Here is a 10,747-nt window from a genome sequence, read left to right as displayed (position 1 = left end):
TGGAACAACTGGATAAACTACAGACCTTCTCTCAATCTCTTTTGCAAGCTTCTTTGCAACTTGGTATCTGAATGCGTCTGGGTTTGGTGCCGGACTACTTTCTCTTCCCAAGCATTCTCTGAGCTGCAGAGCGTGGGGGAAAAGATTAAGCTCACCCCTATCTCATACCATACTCAAAAATTAATACAAGTGGAGGTAAGGCTAAAGCTATAAAATAGAAAAATCACTTATGACCTTGTAGTAGGCAAATATTTCTTAGGGAGGAAAGCATAGCATAAAATACATTAAAAGGAGCAAACTGACATTATCAAAGGGATACATTGGCATTATCAAAATTTAAAACTTCTCATAAAAAAAACTCGTTATAAAACATCATTAAGAAATGGAAAGGGAAGGAAAGACTGAAGGGAAACACGCACACTACGTACGTCCGACGAAGGATCTGCGTCCAGATTGAAGAACTGGAAATCAATTTCAGGAAGACAAGGCTGCGACACGTGGGTGGGAGAAAGGAAGTCCCGCCGGGCGGCTTTGGTCCGAATCCTCTCGGGTCAGAACCGGGATCTGAGAAAGACTCGCGACAGGAGGGTTCGTCCATTCAAGCCACGAGTTAACCTTCGCTGCTTTTCCCATCACCGCGGTGGGGGAGAGCGAAATGGGAAGAAGGCGGGACTTTTTTTAAAAAACTGTCCGTCTTTGGCATTTTTTTTGTTTTGTCCTCTCCTCCCTTTCCTCCTCCCCTCCTCCCCTCCCTCTCCTCTCTCCCCTCCCCCTTCCTCCCACTCCTCCAACTTGAAGAACCGGTGTCCAGGATTTTTGTTTACATCTTCACAATAGAGGCCACCCTTCCGTCGGGTGGCCGGTTAGCTCAGTTGGTTAGAGCGTGGTGCTAATAACGCCAAGGTCGCGGGTTCGATCCCCAAACGGGCCAGGCAGACACCGTTTTACCGTCGCTGCGCGCGCAGTTCCCCTCCCCGACCCGGGCGGACCCGACTGCTGAAGTCAAACACTTGGCGTGGAGCTGTAGGACCTTCATGTCTTCTTATTATGATTTTAAGAAGTAACAAACGAAAGCTAGAATAGAAAGTGTTTTTAAAAGACATTGAACAAAGTAGAGCGGGTACATTTAGGCGAGGCGGGGCCAGGATGAGAGAGAATTCATTGGTTTGTGTTGGAAAAAAAAAAACTGAATTGGTTTTGGCTTATGTAACACGTCCCGCAGACCGAGAGGTCCTTCCTCGGTGGCCGGTTAGCTCAGCTGGTTAGAGCGTGGTGCTAATAACGCCAAGGTCGCGGGTTCGAGCCCCGTACTGGCCACATGGGGGCGGCTTTTGTTACGTTTAAACACCGGAGTCCGTCAGTCTAGGACTCATCCCCAGGCCTCAACCAATGCGGAATTTAGAGAATTTGAACACGGTTCTCTGACTTCCTGCTTTAGTAGGTCCTTGTTTGATTTCTGTCCACAAAGGTCAGCAGGGACCTGGAAAAGGAAAAAAATTACCTTTGTGCGATTTTTTTTTTCCATTGGGAAACTGATTCTTGCAACGGAAACTGATTCTTGCAACGGAAACTGGCCTGTTTGGATTGTTTCCAACTGGGAAGAAATTGTAAGACCACCCGCACTTTGTGCACGTCCACACTTGGGGCTTCACTAGTTGAATGAGAGATGAAACGAGATGTTTGAAGCTATATGGGAAGCAGGCTCCTATTAATATCGACACAGGAGGAAAGAAAGGCAGCTTCGTTGTAAACATTCTGACAGCGGGCTCACCGTTAAAACGTTTACTTTGGGGGTAAAAATATATTCATGTGTTCCAAAGTTAGAAAATATTAAAAGGTACAGTGAAAAGTCTCCTCCCGCCCCTGTCATGCACCCAGTGGTGATTTCCAACTTCTATAGGAGACCCCTTAGGTATTCTTTCCACTTCTCTTTGCACAAGCAAATGTTTACATAACCTCTTGTTTTCTCTTCTTCCCCTAAGTCAGCATATGCGCTCAATTTGCCTTCTTCACTTAGCTGTATAAGGTGGCATCTTATCAGTGTTTTGAGAGCTTTCAAGCAGCACTTTCGATACTGTGCCTTTGGCGAAATGAAAGCGTAGTTTCAAAAAAGTTGGCATATTCAGCAAAGTTGAACCTGAAACGTTCTAACCTTTTGTATCACTGTTGGAGGCGATGCACACAGGGAGGCAGCTTGGGGAAACTTGAGAACAGGCGGAAATGTTCAAGCAAAGCACTTTCTGCCCGACCCCTAAAGAAAATTGTGCATTATGAACAAATTTGTTTAAATCGCTCCACTCTTCAGAATGCAATAATTAGCCGCTAGTCTGTGTCTGGTAAATGCTGGAGATGTATGACTATGTGAAAAAAGCAGAATTCGAAACGGTGTGTGTAAGATTCCGATCCTTCCATTTTAAAACAAGCTTTATTGGGCGCCGGGGTGGCTCAGTCGGTTGAGCGTCCGACTTCAGCTCAGGCAATGATCTCACGGTCCGTGAGTTCGAGCCCCGCATCGGGCTCTGTGCTGACAGCTCAGAACCTGGAGCCTGCTTCGGATTCTGTCTCCCTCTCTCTGACCCTCCCCCGTTCATGCTCTGTCTCTCTCTGTCTCAAAAATAAATAAATATTTAAAAAAAAAACAAACAAGCTTTATTATGGGATAATTTACGTACAATAAAATGCACCCATTTTAAGTGTAGAATTTGGTAAGTTTATTATCAGTGTCAGAACAAAGCTGTTATCTCTCAAGCTACACGTTAGCCCTACACTACAATTTAACCGTTACAATCCCCCAAACCTCCTCTGTGCTTTGTGGTAGTTAGAAGGATGTCCCCCCAAAGATGTCCACCTCCTAACCCCTGAGGTCTATGAATATATTATTTTGCGTGGCAAAAGGGACATTGCACATGTGACTAAGGATCTTAAAATGAGGTGATTTTCCTGAATTATCTAGATGGGGTCCAATGTCATCACAAGGGCCCTTCTAAGAGGGGTCAGGGTCACAGAAGGAGATGTGACATAGAAATAGAGGTTGAAGAGGTGCAGTGCTGTTAGCCAAGGAATGCCAGCAGCGTCTAGAAGTTGGACAAAGCAAGGAAACAAAATTCCCCCTAGAGCTTACCAAGCAATGCAGTACCGCTGACCCATATTGGACTGACCTCCAGAACAGGAGGAAAGTAAGTGTATGTTGTTTTCAAGCACTGAATTTGTGGTAATTTGTTACAATCACAATAGGAAACTTACAAACCCCTTCTACTCCGTTACACCCCCATCCCAGCCCCAGGCGACTATAGATGTTCTTTCTATCGTGATGGCTTTGCCTTGTCCAGAATTTCTTATAAACCATGAGTACGTAGTCTCATGTTCCCGGCTTCCTTTGCTCAGCCCGATATTTTTGAGATTCATTCATGTTGCTGCATGTATCAGTCGCTTGTTCCATTTTCTTGCTGAATTGTACTCCATGTACAGACATATCACCGTCTGTTTTCCATTCACATGTGAATAGACTTTTTCATATGAAGATTAATGTCACAAGTCTTTGTGTGGACGTATGTTGTATTGGTCAGGGTTCTCCAGAAAAAGAAAGAGAGAGAGAGAGAGATCTTAAAGAACTGGCGCAGGCAGTTGTGAGGGTTGGGCAAGCCCACATCTGCAGGGTAGATCAGCAGAGTGGAGATGCAGGAAAGATCTGAGGTTAAAGCTCCAGCCTAAAGGCAAGGTGCTCAGGTGGTTAAGTGCCTGACTCTTGCTTTTGGCTCAGGTCAGGATCTCACAATTCACGGGTTCAAGACCCACATCGGGCTCTGTACTGGCAGCGTAGGGCCTGCTTGGGACTCTCTCTCTCTCTCTCTCTCTCTCTCTCTCTCTCTCTCCCTCTGTCTCTGCCCCTCCCCCTTTCGTGCAAGCACACACTCTCTCTGTCTCTCTCTCTCTCTCTCTCTCTCAAAACAAATAAATTAAAAAAAAATTTTTACAGTGTACTGGCAGAATTCCCCCTTCCTCAGGAGAGAAAGGTCTTTCTTTTTTCAAGGCCTTCAACTGATTGGATGAGGCCACTCACGTTATGAAGGGTAATTCGCTTTACTCAAAACCTACTGGTTAAATGTTAATCTCATCCAAGAAACATCTTCACAGCAACATCTAAACTAGTGTTTGGCCAAATATCTGAATACTGTGGCCTAGACTTGTTGACACATAAAATTACCCAGCAATGTTTTCATTTCTTTTGGGGTAAATACCTAGGAGTTCATTTCTTTTGGGGTAAATACCTAGAATTGCTGGATCATTTGGTCAATGTCTGTTTGACTTTATAAGAAGCTACCAAATATTCTCCAAAATGGTAAGGCCATTTTACTTTCCAATTAATACTTTGTGAGAGCTCCATTTGCTCCAGACTTCTCCAACATTTGGTATTGCCAGACTTTTAAATTTTAGACAGCCTATTTGAAACATTTAAATAGACTTAAAGTATTATCTCCTTGTGGTACTAATTGGCATTCTCCATAACTAATAATGAGTTAGTTCAACCGACTGAGCCACCCAGACACCCCTGATATTTCTTTTCTCATTTAAGAAGTTTCTTGTGACACCTACGATGGTTTGCATTTTTGTCGTAACAGTTACCCCCATCTATTTACCCTTATATAACTTGTTTTTCCCCCAATCTGGTCCTGGACTTCTATCACAGAAACTTCCTGGATTATAAATTTAATTATTATGACATTTTATTGAGCCTTTTTCTTTTTGTTTTAATTTTTTGTATTTCTGACTTCGTGTGATTTTTTTCAAATCCAAAAAAATGCTTATTTGAGGATGCCTGATTCAATTTTGAGAGCTGTGTGACAGTTTTCTTCTGCCTTTTCACTTTTGGAGGAATTTTCATCAGCTAAAATATTTTGCCTTGGGGCTTTCTTATAGTCGCTTTGCATAAATAAAGCTCGTTCAGATATTGTGGGAAGAGACTTGGGATCGTTTACAGGATTCCTAGTTCAAGGCCATCCTCTTCTATCCCTACATAAAAATACAGTATCTTTAATAGATGTCTTTGGGGAGAGGGCTGGGGATCCACTGGGAAAGAGTTCTGCGTCTTCCGATTGGGGGATTCTGAATCCCCCCCTTCCTTCTTTTTTCCTTCACCAGCTACTCTCCGCGGAGGGCTTCTCCTCACTTTCTCCTCCCCCAGAAGTTTCTGCTGCTGCTACCGTCTCAGGACTGGCGTGCGTGCCCAGGTTCCTTCCCAGTGTTTTAAGCTGAAATTTCTATTTGAGAGGAGGGGAATTTTAGCTGCATGTTGGGATCTCAGTTCCCATTTTCTTACTTCTAGATGGCTTTTCTGGAGCTCCTTCCATTCTCCCCAGAGAGTCGCCTTTGGGAGCTCTTGCAAGGCAGATCTGCTTGACGTAGGTGTTTTTAGTTCTCCTTTACAGGGACCTTGAAGTCTGTCTTCTAGTTGGGGAGAAGGTATGGCTTTAATGTTGTGTGCGTGTGTTGTAATACGTGGAGAAATTCAGATCTGGGCGATTGTTATTATCCTCAGGTTTTAGATTACCACCGAAATGAGGAGACATTAAAAAATCACATAGTGCTTTAAAAAAAATAAATAAGTGTGTTTTCCATTGTATTTAATAGTGCCAAATTTCCCCCCGTGGGTGCTGTAGCAACTCTCTGCCCTCTAGAGGGTGAAAGTTCATGTTTCCTTACAAAACCACAAAACAACGTCTGATCTGCTCTCCTTCAAATCTGCTTCTGTGGGAAACTGCACATGTCTAATTGCATGAAACCTGGAGCCTTCCCGTTTCTGGCATCCAACACTTGGGGTTTCCTTTAATACACTGCTCAAACCTGCTAAAGTAGATGTTGTTTTAAATCCTTAACATTGTAACTACGATGGAATTAAAATAATAATCTTTCCAGTCAGGCCCTGGCTGTGCACTCATTTAAAATATTCCACGTTTGCTGCTGATGGCTTTCCCCCAACCATCACGAAAGCCAGGGAAATCCTCTGTGCAAGGCAGCGTGGCCCCACACTGCACAGCCCAGTTGGGCGAGTGTCCAGAAGGGGAAACTGAGCGCACAACCCACCGGGTTCTTGGCTATCTAAGGGTCTGGAAGGAAAAGAAGAACCTTCCAAACCTCTCCTGAATGGAAGCCAAGGTAAGTTTGTGGTTCCACTGGGAATCGAACCCAGGGTCTTCTGCGTGTAAGGCAGACGTGCTAACCACTACACCATGGAACCTAGGGGTAACCTGTCTTCCCAGGTGCTCTTACTAGAATCAAGGTAAGAAAAGAAGACCAAAATTCGGTATAGATTGTTATTATGACTGAGAACGAAGTCCTATGAACTTGGCCCAGGGAGCATGTGTGGGACAGATGAACTTTACATACACAAGTTTGAAAGTCTTCATGAATACTGTCACCGGAAAATATAGTATGAAAATGACTTTGAATGTTCGGAGACACCATCCATTTTTCTATCTTCCTGGGACACTCTTAGTCTGGTCAACATTTATTGTTTTTCTGCCCATATTTATTGAGAGCTTACTATGCTCCAGACACTTTTCAAGGCTCTGGGATACAGCAGTAAATACAAAGGTAAAATATATATATATATATCCTTCTTGAGATGACACTAAAAAAGTGCATTTATGTTTCATGGAAACTATCCTTGAATTCAGCAGCAGCCGCATGAACTCCTTCTCTGCCCCTTGTCCTGAAACTCCTGCATGTTTCAAGAGACAGGATCAAAAACCACATCCATTAAGATCAGCATCAACCCCACCATAAATATCTAGTGTTACTGTGAAATCAGCTTAGAACTTGCAGACCTTGGAAAAGGGTCGTGAGGCTGTTTATATATATGCCTTGTCTCTGCGGATGGCAAGTTCGCGGCCTTGACATGGCTGGAGTATGTGTGCTGCTGGCTTATTTCTTTGTGCCCCCACATGTCCGTGCACGGAAGGAAAAGTTCTCAGACACGGAGACTGAGTGGACGTGTGGGGCTGCCTCTGTGAGAGAGAGAGAGAGAGAGAGAGAGAGAGAGAGCAGCAGCAGCCGTGGCCCGCACATAGCCTTTATTTCATCTTTCATTAGATGTGAGCATCAAAGAATATCAGAGCAAAGAAAGAGCACAAAGGATCTTTAGACATGAGCCAGACATGCGTCTGGTGGCGACGTGAAGGCACGAAGGAGCGCGTGTGGTTTCCAGGAATGTCAGCGAGTTACAGCAGGTGTTGTATCTAAACTGTCCTCTGCGGGACTGTGGGGCTCTGTATCTCACGCGTCCGACCGACCGCCTGGAGACCAGAACAGTGCTGACATTTCGGCCGGTACCCCGATCCCCCTCCAGGACTTACAATACACGCTCTAGAAATACCGCCACACTCCCCCAGGCAGCGGGACGAGCCTGAGCCAGTAGCAAAAGATGTGATGAAGTCCTTGAAGCTGTTCCAAATACATATCACGTTCCAGTACATGCTAGGTGTCAAGGCACCCATGCTACAAAAGTAAGAGTAAATTGCAGAGGTGTGTGAGCCAGCCAGACACTTGTCATGGAAAGGAGCGAGTGGCTCTTTCTAGATGAAAGTCTAGGAAAGAAAGAGCATGGAGGTTTTAATGAATTTGGTGGAAGCAACTTCCAAAATGGAGGCAACTTGAACTTCAGATGCTGCAGTGAGAAAGATGAATTTTGGAAGAGCAGACAGCCTCAACCCAGGCCGGGACCAAGAGCACCCGTAATATCCTAGCGATGATCCCCACATCCCTGAAAGTGTAACAGTTTGTAAAATGTACGAAGGAGAAAATACAGTGCCTTATTTCAGTACTCCAACTTATTTAGAAACTAAGAACGGATTGAAAAGGAGGATGAAATGTGTGTAAAATACTGAATTTCAAATAATTAAGATACACTTTATACCCACATCTCCTACCAATCCTTTTTACATTGGGCTACTGCAAAAATACTTAAGAGTTAAGATAACTTACAAAGCGCTTGATGTCCCTATCAAATTGTTTGCTTTTTGTATACAATAATATCAGGACTTCTTAAATGATGGCATCTTCCCTTTATTTACCAGGGTTTCCTTTGTGTGTTCATGTTAGAAACAGTTTCTCTACTGCTCTTATCGTTTATTATAAAATGTCAGTATTTAATATAAATCAGTTAAAGCAGTTCTGTTCAAGTGAGACCTATAGCTCAAGACATTTCTGAAAAAAAAACCATTAAATATAACTAGTTTCTGTGTAGGCTGGAAGGTTGAGAGTTTCTATTGAGGGTTCTTACTTATTTTTTATGTGCATCTAAACATTTTCAATGTTATTTACCAGTGTTGCATCCACACGACTCCTGAAACAGAATGCTAAGGGCACCAATGACAGTCACAGCAAAGTTTGTTGCTACGAGAGGCAAGGCCGACCGATCGGGACCGACACTTTTGATCAGAGTGCGGCCTCGAACAGCCGGGGTACAGAGTTTTTATAGCCGACCACATCGTCTTATCATCACCTGGGAACAGAACAAAGAAATAGTTCCCAGATGAGGTGGAAACAGTTCCCGGATGGGGTGATTATTTTAGAATTTCTGTGACGAGTTGATCTCCTTGACCCTGCCTCTGGTCCACTTTTCTTTGAACTTTTGTTCCCTTAATTGGTGAAGCCTAATTTACAAGAGAATGAAGTGTAATTTACAAGAGTAAAGCAAGGCTGTTATCTCTTAACCTTCAGTGTCAAAACAAAGCTGCTATTTCTCAAGCTACAGTGTCAGCACAAAGCTGTTACCTCTCAAGCTCTAGCTTAGCCCTACGCTACAATTTAACCCTTACACGAGTTGTAAATATATTAGTGCCTTTGGTGCCTATTATATGCAAAAATGCAGTGAGGGAAGTTTACTAATGCAATTGGCTTGGTCCCTCTGCAGTATAGTTTGAGAGAGAGAGAAACACACAGGATAAAAAAAAAAGAGAGAGAAACGTGTAGGATAGAGTATCGTGATAGTGGATTGTTATTTAGTCTACCATATTAAAAAACATGTTTTCTCCCACACATGTAATCGTCCTCTGAGGGTGTGCTATTTCTAACCTCTGCTAGTTTCTTGCATGCTGGATTTATTGCTTGGTTACTTTCTCGAATGATAGAATAACGTACGATATCTTCGCAGTATTTTATCTGTTTAAATTGATAGAATACCAGAAAGTAAATGAATCAACTTGGCAGTCACCATTAGGAGTTAAAAACTATAAGTCTTAGGATTCATTCACATCCTCAGGGATATGACAAATCAAACTTAGGTGAAAGTGCAGAGATCAACCAACTGCAACATGGTATTTCACAAGCTCGAAAGGAGACAGACACGAAGATATATCCAAAAGCAAAAAGACCTTAGGGGAATGACATCCATCCTATCATACATAATAAAAATGTTCTAAAGAATAAAATCACTTGCTCTTTATTATGAAAAAATAAAGGGATGTACGTCTTGGAAACTGAGCACAAGATGAATTGGTCTGAGTCCCCGAATCGCACACTTGAACACCTCATGTCTGTCTGTGTCTCTAAACCAATCACATCTTCCTGGACCACAGATGCTTGCTAATGAGAAAGGCATTTTGAAGGTGTTTCCTGGAGAAGGTTGAGGGACGCAGTGAGTATCTCGTCTAAAAATCAACCCAGACTTTCGAGATTCAACCACGGGGCTGGCTTGCTCTTGTCCTTTTAGCAAGTGTCTTTCTTCCTCCACGATTTAGGCGAGCAGAGAATGACTCGGAGAGAAACTGGCTCCGCTGTTCCCTCGTCTCTTCTGATGTTGACCACACTACACAGTGGAAGTAAGTTTCGCACACAAGACAAAGCCTCCCTAATCCAATCATCCCCCACTTTCTGGTCGTACAGGAAGACAACCAGCACCTAATTCCACCTGTGTCGAGAAAGCGGTTACGTTTATCTCAATACGAAGAGAGAGAGAGGAGGTGGAATTTCCTGACTATTCTACGTTATTTACATTTACGAATGGTCGATTACACCCTCCCTATGGATTTACAGGCGGCAGCTTCCAGGGAGCAGGGCTGGGACTCCCTGTAGGTCGGGCATATCAGATTTGTCTTCTCCCTCTCCGGCAACACCAGACTCTGGACTCTGCTGGTTTTAAGCCTCAACCCTCAGCTTCCCAGTTCCCCCCGTGTCACTCTTTTCCGTTTTATTTGCACTTCCCGCCCCCAGGATGCTGCAAAACTGTCACCTGAACTTCCTCTTTGCAGGACCAGGCCTGGAGGTCGCCTTCACTGGTCTTTTGGGGCTTTTCCTTACCGCCTGTCCTCTTCCAGCTAGGGGCTTTCTAGCCCCTCCCTCCCCACCCCCACCCCTGCCTGGATGTTGCGGGCGGGGCTAAGCAGCCAGGGCTCAGCGACTCTGCTCCCAACCAAGGGCTGAGGAATTATTTCTAGAAGTTTGTGGGATTGTATTATAGATCCGTGTGTTTAACTGGCGCGTGTCACAGCGCACTCCCCCAGCGTTGTCCGAGGGATAGAAACGATCTCAAGGATTTGTCCAGCTCCAGTTTCTTGGAATGAGAACATATGCCTTTTCCCGGGTAATGTTTAGTATCCGTTTTTCGGAAAGAAAGGGATCGCTATCAACTTTAAAGAGGAAAAAGGAGGGTGAGAGTAAGAAGACGTCTATCCAATGTTGCTTGGAGGGAAAGTGTAAGAAAATAATACGCCAGTAAAGTTCTAATGTGTTTTGATATTCGTATATAATT

General features: G+C 43.9%; 3 non-coding genes across 3 annotated transcripts; 2 read left to right on the top strand and 1 right to left on the bottom strand.

The window, feature by feature from the left end:
- Nucleotides 1–857: 857 nt before the first annotated feature.
- TRNAI-AAU lies at nucleotides 858–931 on the top strand. The gene has a single exon. It is a non-coding gene; the product is annotated as a tRNA-Ile (tRNA).
- Nucleotides 932–1,243: 312 nt separating this feature from the next.
- Nucleotides 1,244–1,317, top strand: TRNAI-AAU. The gene has a single exon. It is a non-coding gene; the product is annotated as a tRNA-Ile (tRNA).
- A 4,845-nt stretch (nucleotides 1,318–6,162) lies between these two features.
- On the bottom strand, nucleotides 6,163–6,235 carry TRNAV-UAC. The gene has a single exon. It is a non-coding gene; the product is annotated as a tRNA-Val (tRNA).
- Between the last annotated feature and the right edge of the window lie 4,512 nt (nucleotides 6,236–10,747).

The sequence above is a fragment of the Prionailurus bengalensis genome, chromosome B2 (assembly GCF_016509475.1).
Source record: "Prionailurus bengalensis isolate Pbe53 chromosome B2, Fcat_Pben_1.1_paternal_pri, whole genome shotgun sequence".
In the NCBI taxonomy this organism is placed as follows: Eukaryota; Metazoa; Chordata; class Mammalia; order Carnivora; family Felidae; genus Prionailurus; species Prionailurus bengalensis.
The sequence above is the reverse complement of the archived record's forward strand: the minus strand, read 5'-3'. Positions and strand labels throughout refer to the sequence as shown.